The sequence below is a fragment of the Dermacentor silvarum genome, chromosome 1, assembly GCF_013339745.2.
Source record: "Dermacentor silvarum isolate Dsil-2018 chromosome 1, BIME_Dsil_1.4, whole genome shotgun sequence".
In the NCBI taxonomy this organism is placed as follows: Eukaryota; Metazoa; Arthropoda; class Arachnida; order Ixodida; family Ixodidae; genus Dermacentor; species Dermacentor silvarum.
In genome coordinates, this window is record NC_051154.1 from 272,780,815 (window position 1) to 272,790,835 (window position 10,021).

A 10,021-nucleotide genomic window follows, 5' to 3' on the forward strand; every position below is an offset into this window, starting at 1 on the left:
ATATGTGTAGGCATATTGATTGCGTTACGCATGTGATGCCTGCCATCACGCAGTCGCGTACTCTGATAGCGAACGCAAGCCAGGTGATGGGTGAAGCACGGTGTTCAATAGTAAAGCATCTTGGCTTTCTGTGCACGTTATCCAGTAGAAGTCTCTTTCTTGCTCGTAATCGACTAGTTCCCATCGACAGACAGGCGTGACCGGAAGAGACTCACGCCAGATGACGTGTGTCATCTTACTCTCCATGATCCCGGCGTGGCGTATTCATTGTACACGTGTATTGTAGTTGAATTGTGTTTTGGTCTGCTGAACCAGTAAGTTATGTTGGTCTGATCGATTTTCTACTAAGTGATGTATGGCGATTTAGTGAGTCGGCCTCTGCACACCGCCTGGCTATTTGTTATGAGTACCTACCTACCCTGTGAACAAGGTGCGGTGACGAGTTACAATATGACCAAGAGCTCTATGTGAACCTGTGTTTTAACATTCCCTGAGGGAACCTAAATCTTTTCCATTGCTATCCCATAAGCATATATGCCCTCCTCCTACCCACCGCGGTAGCTCAGGTTATATCTGCCGTTGTGCTGCTGAGGAAGCGATGGCAGGTTTGTTAGCGGGCGCATTACGATGAATGCAGAAGGCAAACACGCTCGTGAACCGCGCAATGGGTGCACGTCAATAAATCAAAGATAAAAAAAATTAATCCTTACTTCTTAGTCTCCCACTACGGCGTGACTCTTGATCGGATCGTTGCTTTGGCACGTAAAACCCCAGAATTTGTACTTCCCCTTCCTAAGGGTGCCTTGCTGGAGACAGGGCTACTTATTTGAAGGCTCCGTCCACTTTTCACCCATTTTACGTCTCCACACTTGTACCTCATTGAATAGTTAAAGAAAGCCACGGAAGCCCAACTGCAAGTCTGAGAACTATTTACATATATACTTTTATAGTCCATCAGATATGATGTATACTGAAAGGGAGTCATCTGAGTAAACTTCAGTTTTATCATTATAATACATCAAGGTCTCTGAGAAATGAATTTCACACGGTAAATTGCTATCTAATTGATTGCTAGCCTTCATCATCAAAAGGTCAGAAGCACAACGCCCCTAAGGGGAAGGAGGGGGCGCTGTCAGACTGCACTTATTTTACTCGATCCCAGGATGGCGTCTTGCGCATGGTATGAGTCGCTGTACGAGTGGTATATATGCTGTGTTGAGGCAAAAACTTTTGGCAAACACCATATTGTACCTGGAACTGAGAATTCCGCCCATTTGTACAGGTTTCGACTTACAACCTTACAATGCTTTTTTAAGACTTCGGGGTTTAGGTTTCAGTCGCTCTCAAAATTTTGTCACCTGGCAGCATGGTTTATTTTTTCCTGTTCGAATGAACTTGATTTCAGGTGATCCAAGTTATTTTTGCACAAATTTTAGTAGATTCACTGAACGTGAAAGTTCAACATATACTTCCAACGACTGATTATTCTTTGCATACATTTTCATACCTTCATTTTTCTATTCATACTGATCTTCTAGCTCTTCAAAATATTTTCCCAAATATTGCGAAACTACTATACCTTACCACATTGAAAATTGGCTACTTCAACAAGATTTGATGACAATCTCAACAGACGCTTTCACTGCAGCTGCCACATCACAGTGTGAAGAAGAAAAAAAACAGGTGTCAGAACTTTTTCTCCTGAACTTGTGGGTCTTTTTTCCGACTGTGAAATTTTACAGCCTTGTCTCAGAATTCACAAAAATAGAACTCGCTTTGCAGTCCTTCAAATGCGGCATCTACTTAGTGTCATATTTTTGTATTGTGCGTTCGTCACTTTCTCCGGCGAATAACTCTCCTGCATTACGGTTACTACATTCTCTAGCTCCTGCTCGTTTGCAATATAGTCAAATAATTTGCGTTCCTGCTTACAAGGGTTTGTTTTCGAATGAGGCGTCGGATGTCACTTGGTAAGGCGTCTCTTGAAGGCCCTGGCATTCAAGTGGCACCATTATTTACCTACTTTTGAGTGGTTAGATTCCGAAAGCGTACAAATAAGTAAAAATTAAGCAGGATATGTCGAACACTATATTACTGTTGCTGCGGATTGTAGGCCCCTCTTATATCCCGGGAGTCCTGAATTATTTAACACTTGAGGTAGCGGGTACGATTCTGGCCGCGGCACCCGCATTCCGATAGGGGTGGAATGCAAAAACGTTCGTGTACCGTGCGTGCATTGGGTGCACGGTGGATTACGCCGTAGCTGCACACTTCGGCATTTCTCAAATTCAGGTTGGGGTTTGGCACATAAAACCAGAGAATCTATTTTCAAGCGAAGCTTTATATGTCTAGGCGAAATCGTATATGGCTAGGCGAAATCACCTGTGTACAGAAAAATATCATCATCAGCAATGGCTCGAGCGTCGTCGTCCTCTTCCGCAGCTGGCTCGTTGGCGCCTCTCGGGTTGCGCTAGTGCTCGTGCTGGGCACACGTTCATGCTTGCTTGCTTGCTTGATCCTCATCCGTGGCGCTTACCCACTACGGGGGTTTGGCCAAGAAGCCGGCGGGTAAAGGTTAAACGGAATGGGGAGACGGAAAAAAACGGCATAATGAACCCTCGGGATTAACCCAGTGATAAAACCGGGGTCGCACGTTCATGCCACTGTCATGTCATGTCGTCGTCGTCTTCTTCCACGGCTGGCTGCATTGCCGCTCATCATTCCAGCGTAGAATTTCATTTTTCGTCTGTAGTCGTAATGGGGAGGCCGCGTTTACGGGGGTTTGAGCCATTCATTGTCTAACGTAACGGACAGATTTAATTTTGAAGCAATTTAATTTCGAAGAATCCCAAGTGGCAATGGCGGGCGAATGCTGCTAACCACGCCGCCTAGCAAACTCGAGACATTGAACGCAAGCGACAACGGCGGACTGCGAGCATACCGTCAGTGACGTCGTTCTCTCCGTCACAGCCGAACGTGTGTATCATAATTGAGAAATACTTTAATGAACCCTCGGGATTAACCCAGGGATAAACACCGGGGCCGCACGTTTCAACTTCACTGGTTAACCATCTTCACGGAGTGGAAGGGCCAACGAATTGTTTAATGTTTAATTTCTGAAAGAACATGGACCTGAAGTATGCCTCACCACATTACTCTGTCGTCTTCCTTCAAGTTTGTCTATACATGTCGGCTCTTGTGCATTTCTCGCTATGGAATTTCCGTAATTTGGAAGAAACAGATCAATTCTTTTTACTATGACGGCCACTTCACAATATTGAGAAAAAGAATCTGCAGTTGGTGACTGTGAAGTGGGTAGCGCTGGCGTTTACGCGCACAAAGATGCAACGATATCAGATTACAATTGACGGCATAGTCGACTTTCTTGAGCAAAATAACTTTCTAACCAATGCACAGCATGGTTTTAGACGAGAATATTCTACTAACACTCAATTAGTCCAAACCATACATGATTTTGCAGCCGCAATAAACGAAGGAAAACAGACTGACGCTATAATTATGGATTTTAAAAAAGCATTCGACAAAGTTTCGCATAATAAACTTCTTCATAAACTAGGTAATGTAATAAAAAACGACAAGCTATACTCAAATGGATTTCAGCTTACCTCAAGAACCGTCGCCAGTTTGTGGTATTAAATAATTCGTCTTCCCCTGCAGTTTCTGTTGATTCCGGCGTTCTCCAGGGATCCGTTCTTGGGCCGATTCTTTTCTTGATTTTTATCAATGACATTGTCTGTGATATCTCGGTTTCTATCAGATTGTACGCAGACGATTGTGTACTGTATGAAAAGATTAATACTGCTGAGGATCAAGCCAGGTTAAACAGTGATTTTGCAAAAGTATTATCTTGGTGTGACAAATGGCAAATGTGTGTTAATTATGATAAAACAGTGTTCATGCGCATAACACAGAAACGGAAGCCTCTCCTATTTAACTATACTGCTAATAATAATGATCTTTCTGAAGTGAACAGCTACAAGTACCTAGGGTTTCGGATCTGTAAAAACCTCTCCCGGACCGAACATGTGGATAACGTCACCGCTAACGACCTCCGCAAACTCTTTTTCCTTCGACGTGCTTTGAAGCTCACGCCCCCCAGTGTACGTTTTCTCGCATATAATACCATTATTCGTCCCATGTTAGAATATGCCATCATAATCTGGGATCCCTTCACTAAAACTAACACTGCTAAATTGGAGAGAGTTCAAAAGAAAGCAGTACGGTTTATTTATAATTCATTACCCGTTCATCTATCACTCATCTACTTAAACAAAGTGGCTAGCTTCCAGTCTCTCATAGAAACCGTATCTGCCGTTTAAAATTCTTTTTTCAATTACTCCAAGGTAAATACAATCTTAACACATCCAACATTATATCGTACTCCTCTGGACATAACACTAGACAACGGCACGATTTTGCAGTGACACCATTAAACGCTAGAATTAACTCCTATAAGTATTCTTATTTCCCAAGAACGATTACAGATTGGAATAATCTTACTAATGATGCAGTATCACAAACGTCACTGCAAATGTTTGAAAGCTATCTGTAATTTCTTAACATCGTTTATACTACCGTATATCATTGTGTTGCAATTGTGTCTTATGTTTTTGCATTACTTTTCCTGGATCTTGACTTATGATTTATTTATGAATGTATTTATGATTACTTTTGGAATTACGTTGGCTGTTTCCAACGGACCTTGTATATTGCATGCCCACCCTGCTAAGGTCTTGTATAAGATCGCAGTATCAATAAATAAAAAAAATAAAATGATAACATACGTAATGCATCACAGATTCTTAAAAGTAATCATTGACCTTCATTTGGTCTGGCCTAAGTACGTGCCATTTCCTAAGTTCAAACTAGGAAAATTCATACATATGCTTATATCTGATGCAAAATTGAAGTGCGAGTCATCAGAGCGATCATTGCTCCAGTTATTTGAGTTACACTTTCTAGACTACCTACGTGATTCAACGAACTCTTAAACAAAGACCTTACTGTCTCCTTGCTAAAGATGTGATAAAATTGCACGATTTTGCCCCCAGAACTGACCATCGTATACCGTTTCAATGAATTCAACGGCACTGTGGCTTATAAAAAATGCTGTCGCCGACAAGTAGGCTAAGATGACCAAAAATTATGCCACGCAATTGTCAAGCCCATTTTCTCGATGAGTTAATGCTTGAGTGTGTGTGCATCATTGCACGAAAATACTGGAACCTACTGGGCGATGCCCAGTCACCATCATCGCGGCCTTCATAGGCTCAACCCAGACATGCATGTAAAGTTAACAATCACCATCAAATGAAGTAATGCCAGCTTGTTGCAGAGCCCCGACTAAGTGTGGCGTTCCTTTGATACTACCTACACATCATCGGTCGCGCGGACAGTCCTGACTGCGAGGAGTGCATGTTCAGTGCAATGTACTGAACATGCTTTCTGCATCTGCCCTCGATATGTTCTGCAAGAACAATCACTGGCACAACATTTGTCCAAGTTCCGCAATCAACTTTTACCAGCAAAACGTTTATTGGGACCTTGACCGGACCTTTGACAACAGCGTGATATTCTAAAGGCTTTCATGAAATTCTAGCAAGGGAGTTATCTGTATTTGATACTTTGGAGAATATTCGCTGTTCTAAGTTTATTGACCACTGTATTCCTCTCCATCATCAACGCGTTTCTCTGTCTCTCTTTTTGATCCCATTTCCCTTCCCCGATGCTGACTAGCATGTGAGAACTTTGATTCAGGCCGACATCTCATCTTTTCTATCATAATACATGCCTCTCGCTCTGTTTATTTGAAATTTCCTTTAGCATAATTTCCCTCGATCTGACAATTCCCATTATCCTTTCATTTCCGTCTACTCTCGGCTACAGTTAAAAGGGTGTTTGAACCGCCGTCCAGGACTTTATTATTAATTCCAGGCGATTGCACACATAAATATGCATAATGTAATAATGAATAATAATAAAGGAGGCAGAAAAAATTATGATGCAGAACTTTTTAAGAATGTGAAGGCGAAAGCCTAGTTGGACCATTTTCAAGTCCCCCTCGAACCAAGTGCGGTCACACACATCACACACTGCACCAAGGGGACTTGTCCACAAAGTATTTCTTTTACTTGCATGTCGCTCTGCTGTGTGGCTATTGTATTCTCTCCACAGCGGCCGCGCCCGTCACCACTTCACCAGACCCCTGGACAGAAAGCGCCGCAACCGCGCTTGCCCTCAACGCCCCTATATATTGACACGTATACATGTTTATCTTTCACCGGTGGCCGCTTTCCACCGACGCAAGCAGCGTAGGACTCGGCGCCGGCGTTGTGCAGAGGACTGACGGACTAGAAAGGGTTGTAAGTTACGCTAGCCGGTCGCTATCGAAGGCGGAAGCAAATTATTCCACAACAGAAAAGGAGTGCCTCGCCATCATCTGGGCTACATCAAAGTTTCGCCCCTACCTCTATGGCAGGCCCTTTAAAGTTGTGAGCGACCACCACGCCTTGTGTTGGCTAGCTAACTTGAAGGATCCTTCCGGTCGCCTCGCACGCTGGAGTCTGAGACTTCAAGGATTTCGACGATCGCCGTCTGTGTTCGCCGCTTTCGTTGTGCTTCGAGTGTAGCTTGTTTTTTTGGGCACAGGTTCGCCCAATAAAGAATCAGTTTCGTCATACACAGTTTTACGATTGTTTACTTCAGCGTCATTACTACGTGACAATATACTGCACTGCTGCTGACATTTCCCTCCTCTTCCCCTGCGCCGCCGTTGCCCTTTCCCTCCGGCGTTGAACGTGAGGGGCAGTATGGAAACGCTGGCCTGATGAGCGGCGTCGGAGCCAACTGTGGAAGCCGACGAACGCGTGATCAGTGGCACGAGTGCGAGGCAAACACGAGGCGAGCTCGCTCACGCGTTTTGTGTACCTCACCGTGACCTTGAAACATGAATATTTAGGGCTTTCGCCTTGATAATATTTTAGTACATTTGAATTCAGGCTACGTTAATCTCTTTCTTGCATCTGTAACATTTACCTTTTATTTCCTTCGCAAGTTTTCAAGTGTAAATTACTTGCTATATCATAAGCTTTATCCACCCAACTCTTGGGACACCCCATAGTGGGTATCACCCACGAGCTAACATAAGAAACAAAGCAAGAAGAAGAAGAAACTCGTCGTTCGACCAGTGTTGATTCCTGAACTTCCTGGCTTTTGCAGATGATGCTTCCGGCGAAGGTCAACAATCGTCGTCGGCCGTTAGCCCCACTGCAGCAAAGGACCACCAGCAAACGCCTTCGAAATTCAGTGCCTGCTGTCACGTACAACGCGTCAGCAGAAGAAACGGCGACGGCGGTGGCCGATGTGGCCTCCGATATATGCGGGGCGGGTTCATCGTTGAGTAGCAAGGTGCAGCACAGCTACCAGCTTCGCTGCCGCATTCCGCGACCTCCAAATGCCTTCATGCTGTTCGCAAAGGAAAATAGGCGATCGGTTGCCGCCATGAACCCGAATGAGAACAACCAGCACGTGAGCAACCACCTGCGCAAGCTCTGGCGTTCTCTCATAGCTGCCGACAGGGAGCCGTACCAGCGCAAGCCACCGGCCTTCTTCCACCTAAGAAAGTACCCGGACTACGTTCGCAATCCGCCTGAGGCCTGCCGGCGCAAGGAGCGGGAGCACAAGGTCAAGCAGATTGCCAGCAAGCTCGAGAATGACTGTTCCGAAAACCAGGGCAGCAGCCAAGCACTTCCACGGCCGCGCCCCAAGGTCGAGGAACCCTGTAGTTCCAGCAGCAACAGCATCTGCTGTCATCGCCGCCGCCGCAAAGAAACAACAGTCATGCAACCGTTGGTGCCCGAGGCGCCGCGCCTCCATAGACCGACGACCACCGTTGCGACCGCAGCGTCGGCTCGCGCGACTGCGCGGCCCTACATCGTGCAGCGGTCCTCTGCCAACGTCAGTGCGAGAGGCGAACCGTTCAAGCGCCGTGCTCACCAGTCAATTCGCGGCAGCTCGCCTATTCAGCTGTAGCTTGACGCATGGATGTTAAAAACTGCTGGTTGACTAACCCCATGTTTCTAAGTGGTCAACGTGATATGTATAGGGGCGGATGATGTTTCCCCATGCATGTGTTGTCTCTAGTGATGATGTCTCCTTTCGTGCCTCATTGAGTGTCTCTCAGTGTTTCGTTTGGCGCCATTGTTTTGTCCCCGTTATTGCGTCGTGATTTAAGTATTTCCGCAAACGCGTGCACTTTCTGACGCCCCTTTTTGGAGTTATTAACAAAATACAGATTTTTTGTGTATCGTATATTGGTGTATTTTTTTGTGCTGTTCTAACTTCACGCACGCGCCACCAGTCCAGTTGCGAGAGGTCTTTCAAGTATGTTTCCCGTGACACATACACTATTTCAGCCAATTTGCTCCAAGTGCGTAAGGTGGACGCAGCGAGGATACAGCGAGGCTAGGGAGCAAAGGCAAGGAGGTTAGCTAGACTTTGTCCAGTTTGCTAACCTACATATGGGAGGGACAGAGTGGAATGTAGGAAAGAGAGAGAAGACATGAGTCTAGCTCATAAACACGCTCTGAGCAACGTGCCACGCACGTATCTACTATCCGACACTCAAGTCTGTCGCCTTCATGTCCGGCAGAAGAGCTCGTGTGGCTTTTTTCTCTGATGAGCTCTAAGGCTAGGCTTCCAAGATCATTGCTTTTGTAAAAGGCCTATCATTCTGACTACTCAAAGCACACTAGAGAGTCTTTAGATTAGAGTTTTTTGATTAAAAAAATCTAAATGGCTATGAAGTGCGAAGGATGAAATCAAGAGCACTCCGTTTATATACTGGGTAATTCAGAAAACGCTTTTATAATTTCTAAAAAAATACATAATGTGCGATAACATTACATTTTCGAAGATTGTTTTTACTGAGATTGCGTTCACAAATGTCAGACTGGTGCGAACGCCCGAAAGTGTAGCCCTTGGTTTAGAAAGATTCGTAGAAAGGACTTACAGAAACAATGGATAACGTTTGTGTAATAACCGACGTGTAAACGCCGCGGCAGCCTTTGCAAGAACTACTTTATTGCACAAAACACAGGAGTATATGTAGGCTAGGTGGGTGGCTTATCGCTGACTTGCTTGTAGTGGTACTATCGCGGAACATGCGCAGGACAGACTGGTTCGTTCAGTTCATGCCGTTATCACAGTTTGCGTATGTGGGAGTCACTTCATAAGATATTACGTATGTCCCAGTTTTTCTTGTTTCGATACACAGCGCACCATACCATAGAGCTGACATGAGCACAATGCGGCATGCGGAAGTGAATTTCTTTCGAACGTTAACGAACCTGAGGACTATTGCGAGCAGTTAACGACAACCCACCTCTCGTAGTGACCTGCTTAGCGTTTTGGCTAAAGAATCCTCAGCTCGCAAAAAAATAAAAAATAAAGAAAAACACCACTTCTTAGGATATATAGATGCAGGGTAGAGTAGGGCGCAGATAAAAAAATACTGCCTCCCCTGCAACTGGCCCCCCGTTTTGCCTGTCTAAGCAAGACAGCGCTGCTATACAGATGGCCACCTTTGTACTGTACAGCTCCTCGTGCCTAGCCGCTAGCAAAGCAATTGTGCGTCAAGCTATCTATAAGTTTCCATGCACTAAAGCAACACAATTCCTAATGTTACCATGCCTGACAGCGCGCTATAAGACCGCGTTAATTGCTGCGTCCTAAGCATCGGCCAGTGCCGCCACGTATGTCACAGATGTATTCTCTGTGGTACGCCGCGATGGCTTAGCGGCTATGATGTTGGGCTGCAAAACACGAGGTCGCGAGATCAAGTCCCGGTCGCGGCGGCCGCATTTCGATGGGCCGAAATGCAAAAACGCCCGTGTCCCGTGCAGTGTGGGCAGGTTAATGATCCCCTGATGGTCAAAATTAATCAGGAGTCCCCCTCTACGTGATGCCTCACAATTAAATCGTTGTATAGCACGTAAAACGT